A 15,687-nucleotide genomic window follows, 5' to 3' on the forward strand; every position below is an offset into this window, starting at 1 on the left:
GAGCTCTTGGTGTGGATTCATCTTGTCAAGTAATAGTTTGTTCCTCAACAGATCTCAAAGGTGCTGTATTCCTGAGTTATTACATGTTGTAAAAGATTCATTTGTTGACTTTAATACCCAGGAAAAAAATCAAATATGAAATTATTTCATTGGACTTAATTTTCATGTGTATCTTTAGATGCAGCTCAGAATTTTGATCATACTGCGAACAAGTTGGAAACTAAAGTGATTTTCCCCATTTTAGATAACTAGCTTTTTTTCCCCTTTGGATGCCCACTTGCCTTTTAAAATTATTGATGCCTGGTATTTTCACATGGATGGGTGTTTTCATCACTCTCTGATGCCTGAGTATTCTTCACAAATTGAATTAAGATTCCACAGAACTGAGAAGGATATTCATACTTTCCTATCCAGTGACTTCCAACATTTTGGAGTGTAAGGATTTTTGAAACAAACAACTGCCAGACTCAACTACTGTAAGACCAATTATGCTTTTAATATATATTGATAGAGAAAAGGCAAAGTGAAAAAAAAAAGGGAGAGAAAAAGCTACAGACTAATATCTCTCATGAACATAGACACACAATCCTCAACAAAATATAGGCAAATATCCAGCAGTGTTTAAAAGAAATTATACACCATGACCAAGTAAGGTTTATTCCAGAAATGCAAGGCTGGATCAGCACTCAAAAATCAGTCACCATAATCTATCATATTAGCAGGCTAAGTAAAGAAAAAAATCGTAGGATCATAACTGACATAGAAAAAGCATTTGACAAAATCTAACACCCATTTATAATTAAAAATTCTCAGCAAACTAAGAACAGAGGGTAACTTCCTCAACATGGTAAATAATATTTACATTAAACCTTACAGCTTCCCTCATACTTAATAGTGAAAGACTGAATGCTTTCCCCATCAAATCAGGAGAAACACAAGGATATCTGTTCTTATTCAACATAGCATAGCAATTCTAGCCACTGCAATAAAAGCAAAAAAAGGCATAACATCAGAAAGGATCAAACTGTATTTGCAGCAGATATGATTGTCTACCTAGAAAAATCCCAAAGAATCTACCAGAAACTATTTGAACTAATGAGTGATGTCAGCAAGGTCACAGGATACAAGATAAACACACAAAAGACAAAATGAAAAAATGCTACAGTGAATCAGTTGTACATTTCAATGGTTTATATTTTATTAATCCCAGTACAATTTACATGCATTTACATGCAATCCACAGAGTGAGATACAATTCTACTGACAAGGACCTTTCAGACTTAACTTGATCATTGGAGAAACTTCAGAGCTCCCTACATCAAATTATGGAACTTGTTTGTATCCCTAAAATGAGAGCCTTGGCCATGGTCAAGAGCTTTTAAATGTCCAAGCATGGCCCTCAGATTCATCCAGTTTAGTCTCCCCATTCCGTCATGTTTCCTTTGCACTGTCTTGTCATAAGTATAATTTTGTGGGACACTGAAGTGAAATCTATCCTGAGGCCAATAATGCTTTTCAATATTGTTTTTTCTGTAGTAAATCCTTATGGCCAAATCTGGGAGGGTTGCATAGAGCCTTCATTTTCCTTTCTCCTTGAGAAATGTTAATTATTTTATTTAGCAAGAAGACACTCCATATTTTCTTTTGGGTTACATACACAAATTTGATATGATTTTCCCTAAAATACAGGAGAGAGATCTTGGTTCCTAGGCACCATTTCCATTGTCAAGACAATTTTTACAACAAACAGAAAAATTACTGTAATTATATGTGGTATAAATAACATTAGTGGGTCATTTATGCAAAAAATATTATAAAAGTTAATAGTCTTGGTAGTTAAAAGAAAAGTGTCCTCAATAAAAACCATTTTAAAATGCATATTGGAATGAGCATTTTTCCTTAGGTATAGGTACTACTTTATGACATTGTAAAATTTCATTAAAAACTGGGAAAACTTCCAGTGCTAATGAGCTCCTGCAAATACTTAGGCGTGAGACACGGGAGGTGACATAGTGTATCTAGGCACATCCTTCCACGAGGCTGCCCTGCAGCAAGGGACCGTCTCTGTTCCATTTCTCTGACATCACAACATTTCACTCCTCTCGACAATTATCATCGGGGTCTCCCAGGACTTTGCAGGTTCTCTGGGTCAGTTATTCTCTTAGGTCATTCAGGTCACTGTAATAAAATACCACAGACTGGGTGGCTTCTACACAGCAGAGATTCATTTCGCATCGTTCTAAAGGATGGGAATCCAAGATCGAGTCACTGGTAGATTTGGTGTCTGCTGAGGACCCGCTTCCCGGCTCACGACTGCTGTCTTCTTACCTTGTCCTCACACGGCAGAAGGGGCAAGGGAACTCCTTGGAGCCTCTTTCACAAGGATGCTAATCCCATATATAAGAGGTTCATTCTCATGACCTCGCCATCTCCCAAATGCCCCACCTCCTGACACCAGCACATTGGGGATTAGGGTTCAACAAATCAGTTTGCAGGGCGCACACATTCAGTCTATGACATCCTCCTCGATGACCAGGGCCTGACCTGCCATGGCTCTGCACTCCCTGCCCCCACCCTGCTGTTGTCCAGATGTAATTTGCCTGCTCTTCTGTCCTGCATCCCCAAGCTTGTGATCCAGCACAGCATCTGGGTGAACTCAGAACCATCCCTATGCTCATCCAAGACCCTCTCGGATGCAACGATAAGACAAGAGAGAAGGGAATCTCTGCCCATACCTCCCACCCTTGACACCTATGACCTCTTTTCTGCAATTGGTAGATTTTGGGTGGATGCCAGTGGCTAACACTCTTTTCTTCGCTCCTACCCCTTTGGTAACCATAACACCAGGGTTTCCCCGGGGCAGTGAAGGGGAGGTGAGTTCTCCAGTCCGGGAGCCCGTGAGTCTAGGACATTGTTCCTTGGAGAGATGCTATAGCCCATGCACGCTAAATTAACTTCCAGCTCTAAGATTATAATTCTGCTTTTCGAAGTCCAGGCCAGAGATATGTTCACAGTTAATCTTTTGCAGGCGGTTGTCTTTTTCTACGGTTACATCTCTCCTGAGGAGCACGTTACTGAGTTTTAAAGTTCTCATTATGCTTAAACTTCTCATTTTCTCTTACAGTGTTATGTAAATATGATTTGAGTATGTTTGAGAATTGTGAGAAGAGAAAATGCTTGTTGACACTTGAAATAAAGTTGCTTTGACATGCACATGCCTCTCTCTGTCCTCTGCAGCCTAACTTAATTAGAGGGTGTGTATCACCATCTGTCATCCAGACATCATGTGTGACATCTCTGAAAATGGCAGAGTTGGGAACCCCCCAAATCCACGCCTCCTTAAAAGCAATGAAAAATCTGGCAAAAACAGTCAGAATCAAGTTTTTCAGAATCAAACTATTGAAAGTCAAAACAGAGATACTCTTTAAAGCAGCAAGAGAGATGGAATTGATCCTCAACATGGTTAGTAGCTGATTTCTGGTCAAAACCATCAAAGTCGGGAGGCAGTGGGATGCCCTGTTCAGAATGTTGACATTTAAGAAACCCTGTCAACCAAGAGTTCTATATCTGGCTAAACTATACTTTAAAAATGAAGGCGAAATTAAGACACTCCCTGATAAACAAAAATTGAGATAGTTTGTTGTCAACTGTCCTACAAGAAATAGTAAAGGGAGTCCCTTGGGCTGAAGTGGGAGACACTAAACGGTGACTCAAAGCTGGTCACTACGCACAGTGGGCGTCCATTGTGGGTGAGCTCTGAGAGCCTGAGAAGTTTCAGGAGGGTTCAGGAAAGTTTTCAGGGAAAGACAGAGAGGTTCCAGGTGATAATGCTCTGTGGTCTGATTCGAACGTTCGCATTTTCAAGCTCCTTTACCCAAAGTATCTCCTCCCCTCTCCATAGGTCATTCCTTTGTGGCCCAAGGAGTCAACATTTATTGAGTACCGTATTGCTCGTAACACAGAATTGCCAGGGTTCCCATGAGAAACAGAACCGTTTGTGTGCACGAAGAGACTTATTATCAGGAGCTGGCTCCCATGGTCATGGAGGCTGACAAGTCCAGACTCAGGAGAGCCAGTGATGGTTGTAGTCTGAGTCCAGAGGCCTGAGAGTCAGGAGAGACGATGGTGTGGGATCCAGGCTGGGACCTTTGTCCCAGCTCGAAGACAGGCAGGAAGAGAGAGCAGTCTCTTACTTGTCCCTCTTGTTCCCTCCAGGCTCTCAGTGGATTGGATGAGGTACAACCACACAGAAGAGCCATGTGCTTGACTCAGTCTACAAATTCCAGCCTTAATCTTATCCTGTCATGCCCGGGGCCTGTTTAACCAAACATCTGGGCATCCCAGGGCCCCTCAGGTCAATATGTAAAATTAACTGTCACAAACGCCCAAGATGAGTATTGTTCAAGATCCTTTGCATTGACTGTTTCACAGCATAATAAATCTATGAAATAAGTTCCATGCTCGCATGTTATAGCTAGGGAAAGGGATGTTCACAGAGATCAGGTGACGTGCTCATTCACAGAGCGGAAACGTGTAGCTGGATTGGGTCTAAATCTGTGTGATGCCGTGATTTCCCAGGGTGCCTGGGGTCGGTGGGTAGCTCCTCCTCACGGGTACTGACCCGTCATGGACCAGTCTGTGTTGCATCTCCGTGAGCTGGCAGTGCCTGGAGCAGGGCTGGGTGCCTGATGACGCAGTCAATGAAGCCATCAAGGGCCTTTGAATGTGGGAACAGGAGGCCAGACGCACCTCTTCAGGGGAGAAAAGGTGGTAGGGCTGCTGTGCCCGGAGAGTCGCAGGGACGTGAGGCTTGAGTCAGAAGGCTCGTCTGCGGAGACCCTGAGGTGGGAAGGCAGAGGAGAACAGGATGCGACAGAGGGACAGACCGCGGGAGGAAAGGCAGGGCTCTCGCACACCCTGCCTGGTTTATTAGGTCACTGCCCACACTGCCCAGTGGGAATCCTTGTCCCCACCGTCCTCATTTTGGCACCAAGGTGCTGAGGGTGGTTTAGGAAGGGGGGCACTTTGCACGTGGTCAAGGCCTCTGCAGCGGATGTCCTCTGTTAGTTTGCACCCACAAAGTTTGAGATCATGACCTCAGCTGAAACCAAGAGTCCGAGGCTTAACCAACTAAGCGTCCCAGGTGCCCCTGCAGACAATATTTCAGAATAAGCCGGAAGCCTGGACATTCAGCTCATCACACGAGGTCCAGCGTCCGGCTCCACTCTGACGCTATCACGAATCTGACACTAACACGAGGTGCACCAAACCCACAGAGCGCAGGCGCCCAGCCAGGGGCTCCCTTCCCCCGGGTGGTTTAGACGCCCGCCGTGTGCTCTGAGTGGGGACGCGGCCGGTTTCTGCTGTGTCACCCTCTGAGCGTCCAGACACCTGTCTCTGGGGGGCGCTGTGAGGACCACGGGAACCAAGGCGGGTTAGAGGCGCCCCCTGAGGGTGGGTTACTGCATCATGAGCCTGCGCCCTGTGCTAGACGCGACGCCCTTCTCCCGAAATCTGCCCTCTGAGGCCTCCAGGTAGGGCTTTGCCTTCCTCGTGCAGGTGTCCGCCCTGCGCTGAGGAAGCCTGACTCCGGCGAGTTCAAGGCCGTGCCCCGCAGCCCTCACCCCGCACAGCACAGCTGGCTCGCTCCTTCCCAGGGCACGACCTTGCTGGCCGCCGCCCTCCTCCCAGCTGCGCTGGGCCGTGCCTCCGGTTCTGTGAGTCCTGCCGGCCGCTCTGCACGGCCCCCGACACAGTATGGGGCCACCCCATAAACACCTGCTGCACATTTGCGGAACCTCGTTAAAACCCCCCCGTAGGAGTACATTCGAATGTTCAGGAAAGGCAGGTAGAGCAGTGCAGTGTTCCAGCAGCACGGGGCTTGATGCTGTGGGTCCTTAGATGGCTTCCTCGCCTCTGCTTGGCTCAGTTTTCCCGTCTTTAAAGTGGGGGCAGTAACAGTGGCGGCAGGTAACCCTCCGCCTTTCAGCTGTGATGGCCGTTAGCAAAGCCTGCAGAACGCAGACTGACAGTGTGGCTGTGGTGGCGGTTGTGAGCCGCTTCTATCTTATGCACTTAGCTTGTATAGCATCTTATTTTAATCATAGTTAGAGGCTGTAAGTACAGGTTATATGTACGTATACTGTATACGCTTGTTAATTCACTGGACTCATTTTTACTGGTTATCATAAATAGTTCTTCTATGACTTCTTCCAAAAAAACTCATTGATTTTTATTTTTTAATTTTTTTTAATGTTTTTATTTATTTTTGAGAGAGACAGAGACAGAATGCGAGTGGGTTAGGGGCAGAGAGAGAGGGAGACACAGAATCCAAAGCAGGCTCCAGGCTCCGAGCTGTCAGCACAGAGCCCGATGCGGGGCTGGAACTCATGAACTGTGGGATCATGACCTGAACTGAAGTTGGACGCTTAACCGACTGAGCCACCCAGGAGCCCCAAAACTCACAGATTTTAAATTTAAAACAGTGAAGGACACAAGACAAATATTTATCTGGGAAGTCATCAGGCATACATTATTTTTATCGAAGGCTGCCACGATTAATGTCCTATTATTTAGGGAACTGTAATTCTCTCATATGTTGTGTTGAGTCAGACTTTTGTTCCAAACCTGCAGTCAACTCACTGAGTTCTTCAAAGGTTTTGGGACTTTTATTTTGATGACATTTTCAATGCCACGTTTTTGTTATTTTGTAAATGGAAAAATCCATGCATTTTCATCAACTGACAGCGATTACAACTGAATGCTCCTCTAGGCTCCAGGAGCTTAAAAATCAATGGTTCTCTTACTAACTTGTGTTCCACACAGTTTGTTCTGGCCACAGACTTGATTCACTTGTTGTGGGGTTTGAAGGACCATTGACCCTCGCCTTTCCAAAGCTTCTCTTCACAGCCCTGGCAGACAGTTGCTGTGCGAAGTCAGGATACTCTTGTGGGTCGGGTCTGGAGGGTAGGACATTCTCTTGGGTTGTGTTTGGAGGTTAGGACACTCGCATGGGTCATGCTTCAAGGTTAGGACACTCTTGTGGGTTCTACTTGGAGGTTAGAACACTCATGGGTCATGCTTGGAGGTTAGGACACTCTTGTGGGTTGTGTTTGGAGGTTAGGACACTTCGTGAGTCGTGCTTCAAGGTTAGGACACTTTGTGGGTCATGCTTGGATGTTAAGACACTTTTATGGGTCGTGCTTCAATGTTAGGACTCTTCGTGGGTCATGCTTGGAGGTTAGGACACTCTCGTGGGTCATGCTTCAAGATTAGGACACTCGTGGGTCATACTTGGAGGTTAGAACACTCTTGTGGGTTGTGCTTTAAGGTTAGGACACTTTGTGGGTCGTACTTGGAGGTTAGGGTACTTCGTGGGTTGTTCTTGGAGATTAGGACACTCTTGTGGGTCATGTTTCAAGGCTAGGACTTCGTGGGTCGTGCTTGGAGGTCAGGACACTTTGTGGGTTGTACTTGGAGTTTAAGACGCTCTCAAGGGTCATGCTTCAAGGTTAGGACACTCTCGTGGGTCGTGCCCTGAGACTGGCATACAGCTCACTTCATCAGAGCTGTGTCTTATTTGGCATGGCAGGTGTGTGACTCATCCATGGAGTTTGCAGTTTTCCAAGTGATATCCCACTCACAAGCACTCTGGGGAGTTGGTGTGTGGTTGGTCCACAAGTGAGAACCACGGCTCTGGTGTGCCACAGAGAGGACACGCACTGTAGACTCGGACCCTTGGCTTTTCATCCAGTCCCCGGTGACCTGTGTGAGCTTAGCTTTCCTTGTGTGTGACGTGGGGATACGGGTAGCTACATTCCATGGCTGTTGTAGGGAGTGCAGGGCAAACGCATGAGGCCCAAGCAAAGCTATTCAGTCAACGTTAGGCTTGAGCGAGTCTGTCTGAGATCACATGCAGTGTCCTATGTCTGGGCCGCACGGTCTGGCCTCCCCTATTTCAGAGAACGATGTAAATGATTCCGTCAAGGACACATGAAGACAGCGGCAGGCCCAGAGCTGTGTTCCAGGTCTCCTGGCTATTGTGCTAGGACAGTTGTTGATAAGCGGTCCTGAAGTCTATGCGCGCATCGGCACAGGGAAGCAGACACACGGCTGGAGGAACTGGAAGCAAATGGTAGAAATCAAAGAGGAAATTGCGTGCAGCTAAACCCCCATTATTTAGAGGATTCTTTTAGTTTCAAGAGATAGAAACCGGCTCAGACTCCTTAAGCGGAGGGTGGTGATGATGACGGTAGTAAAGTAAGATACTGAAATATAGGCATTTTGCCACCAGGTTATCAAGGCAGCTCCAGGCAAGAAGATGCTGCATGCAGAGGGTTATGGCTGATGTTGCTTGATCTGTCCTCCCTCTTTTCTTCTTCCCTTCCCTTCCCTTCCCTTCCCTTCCCTTCCCTTCCCTTCCCCTCCCCTCCCCTCCCCTCCCTTCCCTTCCTTTCCTTTTCCTTCCCATTCCTTTTTCTTTTTTTTAGAGAGAGAGAGAGAGAGAGAGTGCACACCCCCAAGCAGGGGAGGGGCAGAGGGAGAGAGAGAATCCCAAGCAGGCTCCACACTCAGTGAGGAGCCCAACTCCGGACTCGATCCCACGAACCGTGCGATCGCGACCTGAGCTGAAATCAAGGGTTGGAAGCTCAACCAACTAGACCACCCAAGCGCCCTAATTTTCTCTTTATGCTGCTTCTCTGCTTTGCTTCCTCCTTGGGGGTCCTGTCTCTGTGACAAGCGTGACGGTTGCCTTGATCATAGATGTGTACTTCGCACATTTGACCAGCAGCCGGGCAGATACGTCGGGAGAGGGCACACACGGTGGCTCAGTTTGGGGCACGTGTTTGGGCCCCCCTTGGTCCCTGCAGCCCAGGGACACCGCGATGGGTCTTCCCGTTGGAAACTGCACGTGGGGAGGGGCACCAGCTGTGGAGCACTGCACATGACTGTCAGAAGGGACCTGGGGACACTATGACTTCCGGCTGTGGGGTTTTTCTCTCCCTACTGAATAAATGGGCTTAAAAGCAGTAATAGCACATCGTTTTCAACACCCCACTAAGGTGTATTCTTACAGTCAATAAAGTAGATTTGGAGCCTGAATCTGGTGGGTCATTAGCAGACATCCTGCAGCTTTGTGAAACCAAAGAAAGAGGCTAAAAATCATCCTTGAGAACTAGTTTATGCGGGTACCCACTTCCACAAGTAGACCACGTAAGGCAGATGAGACTTCGTCTCAGTGTTAACTCCACCTGAAGAAAGCTAATAACCAACCGTAAAATCTTAGGGCTGGACGTCAGCATTGTCTGGTCACGTTCCTTCATATCTTGGAATTTGAATATTGAAACACAGAGGGTCAAAAATCTTTTCCAAAGCTATCAGCCAATTTGTTTTCAGCTGTTTGGGAAGTTGTCACCCAAATGCTGGTTGCTGCAGGTAGAGACATGAATGAACCCTTGGGAAATCCGCCCCACAGGTTAGAGCCCAGCAGGCAGGGAGGCCGTCTGGGGCGCTGGAAGGACAGGGGTGTCCCAGGACCCAAAGCACCGGTGACCTGAGGCCTGGGACAGCTTGGAGACAGCGTGTGCCGTGGAGGACACTGACCCGGTCCTGGGACACCGACCCGTTTGTGCTGGGCTGGTGTGAGCACGTCACACGCGTCGGAGTGCATTGTCAGTCGCAAGCAGACTGCCGTGATACTAGGCCTTTATTGTCGGGAGGAAGCAATGGCTTCTGGTTCCCAAACAGTACAGATTTGCCAGGATATATTTGGAGGGACGGATGCCCAACAAAATGTGCCACCTTGTTAAATTATCTCAGGGCAAAGATGAGACACAGGAGACACAGGATGCCATACACAGAAAACCCTGTCAATCACATGGAATTGGCTCGGGGCACAGGGTGGGAGCAGGGAGGTCAGGTGAAGCCTCCTACAGGAGCCGGGCAGCCCAGGCCGTGTGCGTCCCGCCTGCCAAGGGACGGCTCTGAGGCCAGAGCCATCAAGTCTGTCCTGTCCGCAGCCCCGCGCATGATGGGTAGGGTATCCCGGCGCATAGAACCGACTGAACAAAATGAGTAAGAAGCCTAAAAGGTTTGAGGTTGCCACCCTGCCTGAGAGGCAGGAGCCAGGACTGGAAATAAGGTGACTGTTCAGAATCTACAACGACACTGGAGCTCGGATGTCTGAAGCCGGGAATGGACCGAGGACGCCCCGCATCCAGGAGGAGGGTCGTGGAACAGAATGAGGTTGTGCTCTGAGTCGCCATGATGCTGGCTTCTGCGCTGCTCTGTCACCAGCACGCCTCCCCACGCTGGGACTCGAACTCATGACTCTGGGATCAAGAGTCACGTGCTCTACCGACTGAGCCAGCCAGGCACCCCTGGAATTTATTTTAATAATGAGATGTAGTCATGTAACTTAGTAGTTTTTAAAGTTATTGTCCTAACGTTATTTACTGAACAATCTACCACCAGCGATTTGTAATGAAGCATTCATTTCCTAAACATTTCTTGGTTCTCTGCAATTGAAGGTGCTCATGCAGATGGCCACCGTGGGCCACAGGTAATCAGATCAAACTCTTTGGAGAATGGAAGTCTGGATGAGAGCTTTAATTTTTTTTCATGTTTATTTATTTTTGAAAGAGAGACAGAGGGGCGCCTGGGTGGCTCAGTCGGTTGAGCGTCCGACTTCGGCTCAGGTCATGATCTCGTGGTCTGTGAGTTCGAGCCCCGCATCGGGCTCTGTGCTGACAGCTCAGAGCCTGGAGCCTGCTTCGGATTCTGTGTCTCCCTCTCTTTCTGCCCCTCCCCCGCTCATGCTCTGTCTCTCTCTCTCTCAGTCAAAACTAAATAAAATATTAAAAAAAATTAAAAAAAAAAAAAAAGAAAGAGAGACAGAGAGAGAGAGAGAATCCAAAGCAGGTTCCAGGCTCCAAGCTGCCAGCACAGAAACCGACACGGGGCTCGAACTCATGAACCGAGAGACCATGACCTGAGCTGAAGTCAGAGGCTTACCCAACTGAGCCACCCAGGCGCCCCTGGATGAGAGCTTTAAGCCAAGAGGAGAGTGTCACATGCAGTCACTCCATCCCCCTCCTCTACACCACTTCCTACAGTTCCCAGCTCCCCTCCCCCAGCTCCTTTGTTGGAACCTCATCCAACATCCGGGTCCCACACTGGCACTGATAGATCGGTTTGAATTTCCAGCCAGCTTTCCACGTGCCCTTGTCTTACTTCGCCGTATTCTCCAAGCAATGTCACCATTCGAATCCCTTCCTCTGGCTGACCTCCCAGTAGTTATGGAGTTTTAGAGAAGGAAAAATCAAGAACACACAGGATGGAGTAGGAACACGACTGCGATCGCCTGAACTTCGTCAACATGCTGTAACTTGGACATAATTGGAATATTCCGGCCTGGTGCGCGCCTCTTAAATTGGCTAATGACTCTGGCTGTCGTGTACTCAAGAACCCTGTTGTTTTGTGAACACGAGAAACAGTCTCGGTGCAAGCTCCACGGTGTTCCCTACGTAGACTTTTCCCTACTTTGCATTCCTCTATCTATGCAACAATGTGTGGGAAGGCTTTGTACCTGCGGAAGCCGCCATGCTCACGGAAGACACGAGGATGTATAGGACCCCAGGGTTTGTGCCTGCACGTTGGAGACGGACATGTAAACAAGCACACACAGCACCATCTGAGAAACAGATAATTGGAGCTCCAGGACCTGAGGCATTAGTACAGTCTTACAATGTTCCCTGTACATTATTAAGAATTGATTGAAATGAGGTCATTTGCTTCTTGTATAATCCACTTTGGTTCGCAGGGGCGGTTTTTCATGAGGTCTGAATTAAATTTTATAATTCCAAGTGGAGTGTTTGAAAAGATTTTTTATTATTACATCGGCAAGTTTTCGCTGTTTCTCATGTGGATTTCACTCCCTTAGAGCTCCCGGGAAAAAATAGTTTTTGAAAACTGTGAAGTGTCGTAGCACTCAATGCCACCACGTGCTACTAATATAACTAATTATGCTAATATAATTATGCCATGTGGGGAAGGTTGAGTATTACATTTATTTCCAAAAAATAAGGGAAAAATTGCTACCACTCTACCTTAGTCATCTGTCTTGTGTGGTCAGCATTCCCGGTCCAGGCTCTGTGGTGTGGCAAACTGGAGCCCCAACACCTCCCGGGACCCTGCGGAGGAGCTCTTCGGGTCACTGACCGGGAGAAGGAGCGTGGAGGGACAGCTGTTACCAAACAGGTGGCCTTTGAAACTGCCCCAGCCACATCCAAACGGCACTGCTTCTGAGGACCTACAAGCTACCATCACAAGGCTGCAATCCAGGGCCGTTTGCCTGAAAAAGAGAAATATTCTCTTGTGTGGCTTTGAATGAAAACAGAATAGAAATGAGACTCTCTATTTTTACAGCAGATGTTTATCATTACAGATACTTGACTTGTTCGCAGAAATAAAATGAGACAAACGTGGGGAAGAATCAGGGGAGGTTAGCCAAGTAAGACTTTGGAGATCCTACAGTTAAAGGTTTGTGTGCGTTAAGATGACGAAAACGGGGCTCGCAAGTCGGGAAATTTGCCTAGGACCATCCAGGCCCGCAGCTTGTTGGCAGGGCTGGGCTCGACCAGTTTCTGTCCCATGCTGGTCCTCCATAGGATTTTTTTGGGGGGGGAAATCAACTTACCAAAGTCTACTAATGGAAGGAAAAATGACTTTACTCATGGATAGCGTATTCACCCTCTATGAATGTAACCCAAAGCATTGATAAAATTAGAGTGTCAGTAAATCCTTCTTCGACAGAGTATTCTTAATTTTTAGATGAATTATTTAAATATTTTAAATTATCGGCAGTATATGTTGCACCAACTCAGACAAATTGGACAATTTAGAAAGTAGGATTACTGGTTTGAGAGTCAATTCTGATTGTGATATCTTTCATTTTCTCTGTGAAATTACTATTGCTTCACAGAAAAAGCTGGAAATTTGAAATGCTGCTGAGAACAATAGACATCCTAGTGTCCCTAGACATCCCCGAGGCCGGGGAGGAAATTTACTATCTAAAAACAGCTAGGTTGGTAAGAAATGCACATGGGCTTTGTCCTCTGCCATGGTCTCTGGAGACCCAGGGCTCATCAACTGGGGTGAAGTCCTTCTCTCCCCAGCCTAAATTATGCAGCCATCTATACCCTTTCAGAGATGGTAAATCCAGTAAAACAATCAGACAGGACAAAAGGAAGAAACCTCAAGTCCTTGTCTTGAATATTTTGGAAGACTGTTATCTCTAATACAATGGTAGGAGACTTCATCAAAGTAGGAAAACATTAGAAGTGGTGACAGAGTTAAAAAGACCTTACTACACATTACAGAGGAACGTGAATGTGGCAAAGACTGGAAGAAAATTAAAATATTGTTGTAAGAATTAAAACATTATTGGGTGCATGAATGTGCTGAAAATCGGATGCGGGAAAGAAGTTTGAGAAGCTCTCACGAAACAATAGAGAAAAACCATGAAAGCAAGCTGACAGAAGTGGAGACCAGAGCGTCGAAATCTCCAGCTCCCCCAACAGGAGCCGGAAGACATGGAACAGAGACAGTTATCAGAGAAATGACAGAAGAAAAATTTTCGGATCCGAAGGAAACCTGAGAACGGAATGCGTTTTGCACACTCTAGGAAATATTGGTAAAAAAAGAAACTGACATCTAGACAAACTCTGCACATGTTTTGAATTAGAAAATAAAGAAGGACATTTTGTATAAACCTCCAGGCCGGAAGGCAGGTTACTCGCTGAGGAACACAGATCATCCGGCCTCAGCCCACTCCTCCTACGGCACGGATGTGGCCCGGACCAGAGCCGTCCACCCCGACCGCCCTCAAGTAGGAAAGGCTAGCGGCCACTGCAAGGGCGTCTTCCCACGTTGTGTTTGCGGGTGCATGGAGCCTCCAGAAAGGCATTTTTGAAATGTGTGTGAGCCAGCAAACCCCGCACACGTACACTCTTCCTCAAGAGCGCTGCTGGGCATTTGCTCCACCAAACACGAAGAGATGAAAGTCAAGAGTGATGAAGTCGTGACGGAAATAGACTGGTAGTGAGCCTCTGCCTTGGCAAGTAAGTAATTGCCGTGAGGAGCACAGATGGGAGATTATTATATTCTGAGTGCAGTAAAATTCACCTGACATAAAAGGAACCACTTATCATTCAGAAATGGACAATTAAGCGGCATTTAGTAAGTGACAGCTGTGCCCTCTACCCGGCTCCAAGTTATTCTCACCTCTTGGAAAGCAAACCTTATACCCGTTAACCTGTTACACGGCCACTCCTATTCCTCCCTCCCCCCACACCCCACCATCTGCCTTCTGTCGCCATACGTTGACCTTTTCTGATATTTCATAGAGGTGGGCTCATAATACGTGACCCTTGTGACCAGCTTCTTTCATCTAGCGTATATTTTTAAAGTTCAGCTATGTGATTCCAGGGAACAGCACTCCGTCCCTTTTGATGCCTGAATAGTATTCCATGACATGTGTATCCGTTCATCAGCTGGTGGGCACTGGGGTTGTTTCCACCTCTTGGCTGCTACCAATATACCTCAATGAATATCTGTGTGTAAATACCTGTTTCAGTCCTTTTGGGCATATACTTAGGAATCGCTGGGTCATATGATAATTCTACCCTTAACTTTGTGAGGAAACACCAAACTTATTCATAGCAGCTGAACTGTTTTATATTCCCACCCACAATGCATGAAGGTTCTCCACATCCTCACCAACACTTGAGGTTTTCTGTCTGTCTATCTATCTATCTATCTATCTAATCTTACCTATATTCATTTTAGCCACCTGTTGGATGTGAAGGGGTATCTCACTGTGGTTTTGATTTGCATTTCACAAATGACTACTGATGTTCAGCCTCCTTTCATGTGCTTACTAACCACTTGTATATATTCTTTGGAGAAAGATCTATTTCAGTCCTTTGCTTATTTTAAAATTGTTTTTGTTTTAAATCAAAGATGTAATTTTCAAAAATTTATAAAAAATCTATATCTATATCTATATCTATATATCTATATCTGTATCTGTATCTGTATCTGTATCTATATCTATCTATCTATCTATCTATCTATCTATCTATATATCTTGGTTATAAATAAACTGTGTGCTCCATGAGGAACAGCCAATTAAGAAAATGGTAAAATGAGAATACTACAAAAAAACAATGTGATTTTGCTAATAATTTAGTATTAGCTGCCGGAGAATGTCAAACTAGTTAGAAAAATGATCAATTTCTCAATGATTGTTACTGATAAAACTGGCCTGACAGCTGAGACATCAGAAAAAGGTAGATCTCTAGTTCACATCATAAAATGAAATTTGTTTTGGGTGGATGAGTTTAAAATAAGTGATGGAATGAGCACATAGATAAGATTTGATCTTAAGGAATCGGAAAAAGAATAACGGATTCGATCACAGGAAAAGTTGAAAGTTAAAGACATCCAGCCCCATCAAGCCACACATAAAAATTCAGGCGGTGACCTTGAAAAATTAGCTGCGCCACATTTGACAATGTTTCCAAGTCCTTACGTGTGGTTCGCTCGTGTCAGTCAACAAGAGAAAAGACACAGATTTTGGAGCAAGGTGAGTACACAAAAGAGGGGATGAAAGTGATCAATAAAAAT

Source organism: Panthera onca, chromosome D3, assembly GCF_046562875.1.
Source record: "Panthera onca isolate mPanOnc1 chromosome D3, mPanOnc1 haplotype 2, whole genome shotgun sequence".
Taxonomy (NCBI): Eukaryota; Metazoa; Chordata; class Mammalia; order Carnivora; family Felidae; genus Panthera; species Panthera onca.